Source organism: Phaseolus vulgaris, chromosome 1 (assembly GCF_051622355.1).
Source record: "Phaseolus vulgaris cultivar YP4 chromosome 1, ASM5162235v1, whole genome shotgun sequence".
Taxonomy (NCBI): domain Eukaryota; kingdom Viridiplantae; phylum Streptophyta; class Magnoliopsida; order Fabales; family Fabaceae; genus Phaseolus; species Phaseolus vulgaris.
This window is the reverse complement of record NC_143498.1, coordinates 22,251,925-22,265,351: the sequence shown is the minus strand read 5'-3', so window position 1 is coordinate 22,265,351 and position 13,427 is coordinate 22,251,925.

Below are 13,427 nucleotides of genomic sequence, written 5' to 3'. Positions count from 1 at the left end.
CTAAAGGTCATTCCAATCACTACAAAAAAGAGTGTATATTGTGGCGGTTATTTTCGTATAAACTGACATTTATAACCGCCACAATATACACTCGTGGCGATTTCCCAAACCGTCATAGAACTGACCGCCACAAAGTTTAATATGGCGGTTTTACGCTATCCGCCGTAACACCCGCCACTTTAAACATGTTGTAAGTAGTGACGGTTTTTATATGTAAGTAGTGTCAGTTATAACTATCGCAATTTACATTCATTGAAGAAAATTTTGGTGCCATAATATACGCAATTAGTGGTGTTTTTAACTGACGTAATTTTAATTCTTAATAAATAAAATTTAACCACCATTTTTTTATAATCTGTTTAATACAATTAACCTAAACATAATATATTTTCATAATAAAATAAAATAATGTATAAAGTTATAAATCATCCATTTATTTCATTAAAAATTAAAACAAACATAATAATGTTCAAAAGTTTATATGTAATTGAAAATTAAAACACATAACTCATTTTTGTTATCTTATGCATATCTCATTTTCATCTCCTGTTTTTACTGCATGGCTGATAGATATTTGGTAGCTGAACTTGTTGAAAGGTTTTTGGATCTAGTATTTGGCTTGTAAATCAGTTAACTTCATATCATTCCCTTTTCTCTATTTCAGGTTCAATCTTTCTTTTGAAGAAAGCTTAGATGATATTGATGGTTCTGATGAGGGGAAAGATGAAGCTGGAAAACCCTGGTTTTTTAGATAGAAAGAAGTGCTGGTTTTCTTGATAGGGAACTTGCTGTTAGTGGCTTTACTAGAAAGGAAAAGGAAGATATTCAAAGGGTATAGTTTTTTTCTTGTTCGTTTAGAGGGGGAAGAAAATATAGGGATCATTTTTGTAAAGGCAACATAACTTTGCTTTTATATTTTACACCTCGTTTGGCTTAGCTGCTAACACCCTGCATGGACCTCCATTTGGAATTTGGTGATGCATAAAATTGTTTATTTTTAGTTATTGTGCGTAGATTGGTAAGCTTTCATTTTTGTATTTGGTTCAGCCTCAAAGGTATTTAAATCTCTAAGTGCAGTTCATTGAAGGCAAGGCAGAGAGTGATACAAATTCAGACAGTGAAGATGTTGACTTAGTAGAAGACGTGAATGAAGCAAGCACTATTGATGGTAATTCTTCAGACGTTTTGGAACAGGTAATGCCATAAAGCAGATACAAACTATGTAAAAATGTGTTGTTATTTATTTTATTTCAATAAAATCAATTATAAAAGGTGTACATGTAAATAGAGATAAAATAATAGCTAGCACAAGTTGACATAAAACAAATAGGCTTACCTGTAGCCATAAGAGCCAAATAATTGATTCCCGTATCCTTAAATGTTCCACATGAGGGACCGACCACTCTGCACCAAAAAAGAAATATTTGATTGAATCATCAAGGTTTTCAGTCTGCAAATATAATGAATAGTCATTGTTGGTTCTTGCATTGATCAATGGCTAGGATAGTAATGCAATATTAGTATACTTTCTATCTAAAATGGAATTTTCATCTTGATTTTCCTTTTTTAGAATCAATTTAAACAACACGTTCATGATGCAACTGAAGCAGAGTGATATTCAGTATCTTACCATGGTGTGAGTCTTTTCAAATCCAGTTTGACCATAAGCAAAAATACAAAACATTGTATCCATCCATCACAGATGTAATCAATGGTTAAGTATCCTTGTAAACCTCATCTGAGCACAAAATTCTAAATTTCAACAAAGGGATGGTAAGAGAAAAAGGTAGTCACACTGGTTCCAAATACTATTTTGGCTATTACAACTCTACCTTGGCCAGTTGTTGGACCAAAAACACTATTAAATTGAAAAAGTTTCCTTCTATCTTTCAGTGTTTTTGATGGATCTAAAATTAATAGAGAACCATCTTCCCTAATGAAATCAACAATATTCCTTGATTCAACCTGGAATGATGGCCTGATTCTGCAGTAAACTTGAATATTACCTAAGTTCAAAACTAACTTATCATCAAGACAAGAATACACAAAAAAAAAAAAAAAAAAAAAGTGAGCTTATACATTAAACATAATCAAACTAAAAGTATTTCAATCTTTCAAATCTTGGACCATATTGTATAGTATTCTCTTTGTGTGGAGGCAACATTAGGGATTTTTGGTTTCGTTAGCAGAGAGAGGGAAGAGGCGTTAGGGTTTCGTGTGGAGCATAGAGAGGGAATATGCATTTGGGTTTCGTGAGGAGCAAAGAGAGGGAAGAGGCGTTAGGGTTTTGTGTGGAGTAGAGAGTGGGAAGGGAAGGGAGTGAAGACAGGTTTTGGTTTTGTTAGCAAAGAGAGGGATGAGGGTGAAGACATGTATTGGTTTCCAAGAGTGAATTTGGTTTCCAAACTGAAAGCAAATTTTCAAAAAAAAATTATTTTCCAAGGGAAAGTAAGTTTTCAAAAAAAAAATCAATTTCCAAGTAAAAGCAAGTTTTCAAAAAAAAGGAATAATGAGAAGTGGTCTATGGAGGGAAAGAAACTGGGGGACTTTATTCTGAAGGATAATTGTGGCAGTTAGTCAAATGACGTATTATACTGAAATTTGTGACGATTATTAATAAGCGCCATATTAAAATCGCCATTTTTTACACCATTTTTTGTAGTGAATATTCTATGGGAAGGCCCCTGTGGAGGCGCCTATCTCTCTCTAGGGTTGTCCACCAATACATAGCATTTCCTTAAAAGCTTAAAGTGGCTAAGGGTACCTTCCTCTCCTCACTAACATGATGGCAAGCAAAAAACTGTTCTACTTTCCTTTCTCAATCTAGATATGTTTCAACATTTTCCTTTCCATAAAAATGAGGTAGGTTTACCCTAGTCTCTTTGTGGCTCTCTCTTCTAGTTCTTCTAGGTGGAGGTTGATAATAATCATTAACTCTCAGGCTCCCCTCAACATGTGAGTCACTCAACCTAGAACGAGATGCATGTGATTTTTTTAAGTTTCTAATGTATTCATCCTTTTCCCTGAAAATCTTCAACTCCTTTTCCAAAATCGCAAGATGGGCATCTCTTTCCTTTTTATCTTCCAAAATTTGAGCGTCATGTTGCAATTGTCTTAACGATAGTGATTGAAAATCTCTAGCCAATTGTTTCAAAAGAGATTTTGTGGATTTTCTATCACTTTCACTATGACTTGAAGAACGAGTAGACATGTTTAGGATTTGTGATAAAAGTAATTTTCAAAAAGAAAGATAGGTTGAGTGAAGTAGGTAATTTCCCAGGAAAGGGAGGTGGATCACTAAGATCTCTTAAGTACCAAGCCTTTCCTTAGCCAGATACTATCCCACAACACTCTCAGAAACCTTTATCTAGCCAATTTACTTAGAGCACAATCAAAGATGAAAACAAAAATTTTATGCAAGAAAACTATGCAAAGCAATAAAACACAAATGAAAATTTCTATCTAAAAAGCTAGTGAACTAGTCGAATCCTAAGGTGAGGCTTCTTGACACTTTGGAACCTTGAAGACACACTCACTAACTAAAGCGTATTAATCCACTAATTAATCAAAGTTCTTGAAAATTACAACTTAAATAACTACAATGAAATTAGGTCAACAATTTTTTTTATGCACAAAAATTAAAGTTCTATTCTATGCATTCTTTCTCTTGTAGCTCCTTTGTGTATATTTGTGTATTTTTCAAATGAGGTTGTTGTTGTTGTCCCTTGCTTTGTCTCCTTAGGTTATTCAACCTTGAATATTTAATTCAGCTCCTTTTTAGTGATATAGCTTTCACCAAAACAAAATTTTAGCTCCACTACTCACCAAAGCACTTTTAGGTAAATTCCACCAAAGAGAGGTCAAACAAGTTTTAAAGCAACAAAACTCAAATTTAAAATCAAGGACTACTGCAAATGAAGTTGATATTTGACAAGACTTGAAAGAGTATTCAATAAAATTGACAAGCAAAAAATTAAGGCACACAAGAAAAGGTAGCACACAAAGTGGAATCCTAGTGAATGGAACTAGAAAAGATGAATAAAACCAAAACAACACTACAAAATTTTTGTGTAAATTTTTCACAGTTTTCCAAATTTATTCTGGACAGAATACTTCAAATTTGAGCTTGAATTTTTAACCACAGAAATTTCAATGTTTTAGCTCAAAATAGGCGTTGGAATTTCACCAAAAAAGTGAGCCAAATATTTGTAATATTTTTTTCAAGATCACTGCCCCATCACTGTTTTTCCAGAGCCAGAATTTTGCACTCTGTTCATATTTCATTTATCATTTTTTTGTATTTTGAATTTTTATGTCCTTCTTTTTTCCAATTTTTATCAACAAATCAAACTACTCAAATCCAAAATTTCATAAATTTTCACCCACAAAATTAATTTATGGGAAAGATTCCATCCAGCATAGTAACAGTGAAAACAGAGAAATCCTAACTTGGAATTAGAAAACATCTAGGAAACTTCAAAAACACAATGGAAATTATTGGAAAAGAACTTGTATGGAACTAACACACAAGTATGAACTAAAATATGAAAATTAAAAAGGCACCAAAGCTTAAAAACAGAAATATAAACTGCACTCAAAATCAAAATCAAGCAACCAAACCAACAATAAAAGGCACCACTTGGAATTTATGACATTGTAGGATGAACATGACTTTGACAAAAGTTGTATGGATTCAAAAGTAAAAAAGACTCAACCACAAACACTTTGCACCGATGAAAACATCAATAAGACTGAAATAAAATTAAAAACAAAATAGCCAACACAAAATACTCAATGGAACCTAAAAACAGTTTGGAAGCTTAAGAACAATTTGAACCAAAATAAAACCGTACAACAATATGAACTAAAAACAAGATTAAAACGGCAAGAAAACCAAACAACATATGACAACACAGAAATAAAGAAGACTCAAAAATAAAATGAAGAGAACACTTATCTCTTGAAAAACCTTGGCTCTAGATACCAAATGATAGGTTTCACTTCATGACCGGTTGTTCTTCTTGGAAAAGGGTGGCGGAAGCAATGGATGTGATGGATCAAGGAAGGCTCATATAGAGCTATGGGTTCCTTGTACGTGCATGAAATGTATGAAGACTGATTGGTTGGGCCATATCACTTGGAGAAAGGTGAAGGTGAAGATCAAAGTGTCTAACCTAGAGATACTAGACAAGGGAGTTGAAGCTTGCAATATTTGGAGCATTTTAATCATAAAATTGATCTTACTAAACATGAGTCAAAGCACCCTATTTATAGGAGATGGTGCCTTGAAGAGAAAGGAGCAAGGGTAGGACACAAAAGAGGGGTTGCTAGGGTATTGACTAAAGTCAATGTCGCACCCTAGGAGCAAAGTTCTAGAAGCTAGGTTAACTTCCTACCCTAAAAGGCTCTACTTAAGCTACAATGATAAGCACACATCCCCTATTATGTTAAAGGAACCCTATTCTACTAAAATTACAAATAAATAAACTAGCTCCCGTGGCTTGGGCTTTACTTCTTGTGGTCCTCTTTGAACATATAAAGAAAAGTTTCTCCGCCATCAGTAGCAGAGTCCCAATCTTCTTGAATCCACTTTGTCATGGACCTAGTTGTTAGGCCTGAACTAGGGCCTGAGCTTGGGCCTCTTCCATCAAGTTTGGTTGAGTTACTTAATTAACAAACTTTATATTTTTATATGTTGTTTAAAAGATCCTTCTTTATTAGTACAGATAAAACTTACATAAAGAGATATGGAAGAAAATAAGTACACAATGTATTTTTTATTGGTTTGAATGACCATACAGACTACGTTCAATTCTTAATCTATATATTGAGCTCCATTAAGTCAATTAACATTGTGAATTACAAAATGAGTATTTTTTGGATTCATAGTTACTCTTCATTAAATCCTTGAATATTATTTTACTAAGTCACTCCTAGCTCAATATTTTTTTCAACTCCTAACCATTCCTGGTTGACCTTATTCAAGTTTTTTTTTTCCACAGGACACTTTTGGCTTAAATAAAAAAAAATTGACAACAATCACCTCTTGGCTAATAACCTAAGTATTCTTTACCAAAATAACCACTCATGTCCAAGATGAGAAGAATGTGTGAAGACTGATAAAAGGATCACATGATTGCTCACTGGAGAGGTTGATTGTCTGTTAGTGTGTATGAACTGAAGTTCTCTCTTCTAGTTTGTATTAAAGGAAAATTACCAAAGTTCAAAAGGGGTGAATTGAACTTTTAAAAAAATTCTTTGAAAATTCGAGTTAGAATGAAATTCTTATAAAAAAGTAACTTATTAGAATATGGAATAAGTGATTGAAAATACATATCACTAGTACAAATAAGAAATGTTAACTGGTTAAGTTTTATTTGTTCAACCAATTAATCACTTGAATTTATGAATACACAAGAAACACTGATAAAATTGAATACAAAAATGTTAAGAGAGAGAAAAAAAAGAATCATTCATAGATTTTTATACTCGTTCACTCTTCCTCAAGAGCTACATCTAATTTCTCAACCACACTAGTTGTGATAACACTGACAACAAAAAATCTTTACAACAAAAGACTGATTAGATTATCACACTTGAACCCTACAATGATGATTTACACTACAAGCAACACCATGTTGCTCTAAAGAAATCAGAAACACTATCTAATTTAAGTACAAAAATTTAGAAACAAAGTTATCAATGGAAAACTACACTTGAACTGTAGAAACAACCAGGTTCTAGAAATTTAAGAAAACTTCTTCAATCAAGATATGTAATCCAATAATGCACCAAGAATTCTCTAAGAATTAAAAGTATTCGTTCAAAGTAAAAGTGTTATAAAAAATCACTTAGCTCTTTCTTGAAAATTGTAAGAATTCATCTTAGAGAGATTTTCAAAAGATGTTTTTATAAACCTCACATCAAAAAAACTTTTTTAATCATTCTATTATTTTTAATGGATTAAAAAAATTGATTCAACGAATTGATTTCACATAAAGTGAAAGTAGTAGATTAATTGAAGTCTTTAATTTGTTAAAAACATAACAGATAACAACATCCTAAAAAAAATAAAGAGATTTCAAATTGTTAAATAACATATTTCAATAGACTAAACATCTCTATGTGACTTTTTTTTATATTTTTAGGTAGTTTTAAAATATTTAAACAAAATTTCAATCCACTAAAATTTTCTTAATACCAACAATAAGTTCTAGACAATTAAAAACATTTTCGAAAACATTTTTCTTCGATTCTTATGGATTATTTACCTATAAATAAAGAAACTTACAGACCATAGACACGTATAGACCATATGACACAAAAGAACACTAATACATAAAGGAGATCTTCTTCAATATGATCTTCAATCTTCATCAAATACAAGCTTTAGCTCCAACAAACTTCAACAACTTGTTGATTTGAATACTAATGATGTTCTTCTTGAAACTTTTGTTGACTTAAAAACTTATGCAACGTTCTTACACAATACAATGTTGTATTTTACTTCTTTTTCTTGAATAACTTTATATAGACTCTTGCAGAAAGCAGACTTTGTAAAACTGTTTTTGGCTATTTAGCAACTTCTACTCTTTTTAATTCCTTCTCATTTGTCTAAAGAGCTTGATAGTGATGATTGTGTTTAATGCACTTCATGCAACAAAAAATGCTTAATTATTTGTTTATGCAACATCCTAATAGCTAGATGTACTTATCTCCTTTTAGAGAAAAGTGAATTTCCTTGATTAATCTTTAATTGTAGTGTCATATGAAGTAGAAAACTCTTCTAAAGTTGACAATGCTTTGTTTAGGATTTTGGTGAAGAAAAGCAACTTTACATCTTTGTTCAAGAGATCCTTCTGATGTGATGTGTCCTTTGTCTAACGAATCTCTTTTCTTAGACGTAAGTAGTAGATATTCCCAACAATCATAGAATATACATCTATATGTTATCATTTAGTATGAGGTCAGCTTACTTTTATATATTGATCATATAAATATATTTGAGCAATATCAAACATAAAACAAGACCACACAATGTTGTATCCTTTGTCAGATGAACCACTTGCGTCTTATATGAGTTGTTGTTGAACAAAACTATTGTCTTACAAATGAAACACACTTATGTTTTTATGCTTAATTGTTTTTAACACTTAATCAAAGTTATAGAGTATTTAACTTTTTTCAAATAGAAGTACTTAAAAAAAATACTTTTATCATATACTACAAGAAAAACATTAAATAGAAACTAATTTTAGACACAAAAAATAATTAATTATTATATTGACTAAGTTAGATACTATTTTATAAACCAAAAAATTATCAATATCTAAAATAGTTTATATTATTAATAAAAAATTATAAACTAATTTTTAAATTGATATCTAACATTAGCTATTAATATTTTAGCTACTAACTACTTTATGGTGTAAAATAGTTAGTAGTTAAAATCTTAATAGTTAATGTTATATACTAATTTAGAAACTACTGTAAAAATTTATTAATAATAAAATCTACTTAGATATTAATAGTTTTTTTAATTTATAAAATAATATTTAACTTAATTAATATAATAATTAATTATTTTTTATCTCTAAAATTAGTTTTTTATTTAATAATTTTCTTATAGTGAGATGTGTACTGTGTTAGAATATATGGCTTTAAACTAGAGGGGAGGTGAATTGTTTAAAGAGGGTTTTTATAAACTTTTAAGCCTTGAATGAAAATACTTCAAGAAAACCTTGATTAAGAAACCAGTTTTTCAAAACATAAAGCAAAAGGCACAATACTAGTAAAAACAATCGGTTGTTTTACCGAAACAATCGGTTGTTTATACCAGTTAGCAAATACCAAAACTGAATTTAAAGAGTTAGTGATAGAGAGATTGCACACAGATATTTATACTGGTTCACTCCAACACCAGAGCTACATCCAGTCTTCTCAGAAACCCTGAGGAAATCCACTAAGCAATCACACCTTGATCACTTACACAACAACCAAGAGAATGACCTTGAACACCTCAAGAAACACACTCTCCTTGGCCAACACACCAACACCAAGATTGTTGATCTTGATCCCCTCAAGAACACACAACCAATCTTAGCAAACACAGAACCGAAACTTGATTCACAGAGTATAAGGATTACACTTGTTACAGAAGATAATATGAAATCAATACAGGCAGAATCCTATTCCACGAACTTTGATCAATCACAAACTTTCAGCAATCTCAGCTCTTTGAAAAACTCAAAAACTCTTAGCAAAAACTTGTCAAAGATTAATTCTCAAATCTTTTTTTCTGAATATATTCAAAGATGTAGTTTGTTATCGAATCTTAACAAACTCTTAAATTTCATTAAAAGATTGGTCAAAGCATTTAATGACTGGAGCGTAAACAGTTAAATCATTTAAAGCTCAGTCAAAGATAAAACATTTTTTCTGTTATGGTCCCAAAACAATCGGTTGTTTCCTCGAATCAATCGGTTGTTTTGGTTCTTAATAGTTCAACCATTTGAAAAACAGTTTTCAATCTTTTTCTCAAAACACCTAAGTATAAACAATCGGTTGTTTCGACAAAACAATCGGTTGTTTTAACTTAGTTTGAAAACATTTTATTTTTTACAAAGATGGAGATGTTTTATGCTTTAGATTCGATCAAGGGGCGGATTACAAAACTCAAACTACCCCAAAACTATACTAAACCAGCACAGCAACACTAAGCACAACCAAGGCTTCAACATCCTTCAAAGGGTTTGGATTCTTCAAAGGTTGAACATCACTTGGTTCAACAATCTCCCCCTATTTGATGAAGACAAATCCCTGGTGCTTGTGTTTGATCTGATTGAATCTGAAGCAGTACCTGCAAAAATAGCATTTAAACTATCCAATGCTTCTTACAACAGCAAGTTATATTTTTACATATTCCAAGCATATACCATGATAAACAATCGGTTGTTTACACGAAACAATCGGTTGTTTTTATCAGCAGCAGCAGAAAACACTTTCATATCAGAGATTTTAACAGATTATTCAATATCAGATAAAGATATACAAGAACCAATTAATTATCCCCCTATTTGTCTTCACAAATAGACTTTAGCATGTAAAAAAACAGATTTAGGAGAGATTATTAAGATCAAGAATACCTAACTCATTTCTTAAGAAGAAAAACCTCTCTTTTGGTAAAGGTTTTGTGAAGATGTCAGCTAACTGCAGTTTGGTCTCCACAAACTTCACTTCACAGTTCCCATTGTTTACATGATCCCTGATGAAATGATGCCTTATCTCAATATGTTTGGTCCTTGAGTGTTGAATCTTATTTTTGGTAAGATTGATGACACTTGTGTTATCACACATTAAAGGAACCTTGCTGATTTGTAAACCAAAATCTGCAAGTTGTTGCTTGAGCCATAGAATTTGTGCACAACAGCTTCCAGCAGCAATGTATTCAGCCTCAGCAGTAGAGAGAGCAACACATGCTTGCTTCTTGCTATGCCATGAGATTAGGCTTGAGCCAAAAAGGTGGCAAGTACCACTTGTGCTCTTTCTATCTAGCTTGCAACCTGCAAAGTCAGAATCTGAATAACCAATTAAATGAATTGGAGAGTGAGAAGGATACCATAATCCTACAGATGATGTTCCTTTGAGATATTTCAAAATTCTTTTTTGTAGCTTTGAAGTGTGACTCTTTAGGATTTGCTTGATATCTTGCACATAGACACACAACAAACATGATGTCCGGCCTACTAGCTGTTAGACAAAGCAAAGATCCAATCAATCCTCTGTATTTTGTTTGATCTACACTCTTTCCAGCAACATCCACATCCATGTAACAACTTGATGGCATTGGAGTGTTTGCTTCTTTGCAACTCTCCATTTCAAATTTCTTGAGAATCTCCTTGCAATACTTTGATTGACTTAAGAAGATCCCATCCTTTGTTTGTTTAACCTGCAATCCAAGAAAGAAAGACAATTCTCCCATCATAGACATTTCAAACTCACCTTTTATTACAGCCACAAATTCTTCACACAAACTATCTTGTGTAGCACCAAAGATGATATCATCAACATAGATTTGCACAAGAATTATTTCTGCATTTGATTTCTTGATGAAGAGAGTCTTTTCTACCATTCCTCTTTCATATCCATGAAATAGCAGAAAGTCACTAAGCCTCTCATACCACTGCCTTGGAACTTGCTTCAGTCCATACAAAGCTTTCTTCAACTTGAAGACATGGTTGGGATACTTATGATCTTCAAAGCCCGGTGGTTGATCTACATAGACTTCCTCATTGATGTAGCCATTCAAGAAGGCACTCTTGACATCCATTTGGAAGAGTTTAAAACCACTCATACAAGCAAAAGCCAGCAGCAGCCTCACAGCCTCCAATCTAGCAATAGGAGCAAAGGTTTCACCATAATCTATACCCTTTTCTTGATTGTAGCCTTTTGCAACTAGCCTTGCTTTGTTCCTTGTGATCACACCATCCTCATCTAGCTTGTTCCTGAAAACCCATTTCGAACCAATAATATTCATTTCATTGGTTTTAGGGACAAGAAACCATACCTCATTCCTTGCAAACTGATTCAGCTCTTCATGCATAGCTTCAACCCACTTCTCATCCTTGAGAGCTTCCTCAATTGACTTTGGTTCAATTTGAGAGACAAAAGTTGTGTGCCTGCAGAAGTTTGAGATGAAGCTACGTGTGGAGACACCTTCCTTTATCTGTCCTATGATGTTATCCATTGACAAATCTCTAGGAATCCTCCACTCCTTGGGCAACTCACTCTGTTGTAGAATTTCAATCGGTTGTTTCTGCGAATCAACCGGTTGTTTTTCTGCACAAATTTCCAGCTTTTCCAAACTGATGCTTTGTTCATCTTCCTCAGCACTGGTCTTTGGGATTTGATTGATTCTGCGATCTACCTCATCAAAGACAACGTGAACTGATTCTTCTACAGTCATCAACCTCTTGTTGTAGACTCTATATGCATGACTTGTGAGTGAATAACCAATGAAGATACATAGGTCCACTTTCTCATCAAATTTTCCCAAGTTTTCCTTTCCATTGTTGAGGATGAAACAGCTGCAGCCAAAGACTTTGAGATGACTGATGTTAGGCTTCCTTCCATTGAAGAGTTCATATGGAGTTTTCTTCAAAATAGGCCTTACAAGCACCCTATTCATCACATAACAAGAGGTGTTCACTGCATCTGCCCAAAAATACTTAGGAAGTGATGATTCACTAAGCATTGTCCTTGCAAACTCTTCAAGAGACCTGTTCTTCCTTTCTACCACTCCATTCTGCTATGGTGTTCTTGGAGCAGAGAAATTATGCAAAATTCCCAACTTCTCACATAATTTGCTAAACTTCTCATTCTGAAATTCTCCTCCATGATCACTTCTAATAGAACCTATGTTGTTGTTCTTTGTATTTTGTAGCCTTCTTGCTAGCTTTTTGAATGCAGAAAAGGCATCACTCTTTGATTCCAAGAAAAGAGTTCAAGTGTACCTAGAAAAGTCATCAACAATAACAAGAGCATAATAATTTCCACCAAGACTCATAGTTCTTGAGGGTCCAAAGAGATCCATGTGAAGAAGTTCAAGAGGTCTCAAAGATGAAACAACATTTTTAATTTTGAAAGAACTTTTCACTTGTTTCCCTTTTTGGCATGCTTCACAAATGTGATCCCTTTCAAACTTGAGTTTTGGCAGCCCAATCACAAGATCCTTTTGAAATTAGCTTGTTCAAATGATTCATGTGAATATGAGCAATTCTTTTATGCCAAAGCCAAGATTCATCTTGCTTGGATAGAAGACATCCATTAGAACATGGTGAAGAGATATCTAGTAGATATACACATTATTAACTCTCTTACTTACCAACATTACCTCTTTGGTCTTGGGTAGACAGATTTCACATGTGTTTGATTTGAACATCACTTGATATCCCTTGTCACATAGTTGGCTAATGCTCAGCAGATTATGCTTTAGCCCTTTTACATAAAGCACATCATGGATTACCAAGATGTCTTTGTCTCCTATGGATCCTCTCCCAAGAATCCTTCCTTTGTTGTTGTCTCCATAGGTGACATGACCCTCTTGCTTAAAAGAGATATATAGGAACTTTGATTTGTCCCCTGTCATGTGCTTGGAGCATCCACTATCCAAGTACCATAGTTGCTTGCTCTCCTCCAAGATTTCCTACAAAAGAGATTTTCATGTACAAAGATTTGGTCCCCTTATGAGTGTGGGTCCATCTGGTTTATACTCATCAATTAAAGCTTTATTTCCCTTAGGAATCCACTTCATAAGACCTTTAGGAACATCATGTTTTCTGATTTTACAGAACCTCATAGAATGGCCTCTTTTCATGCAATAAAAGCATGTAACAATCGGTTGTTTCGATGGTCCAATCAATTGTTTT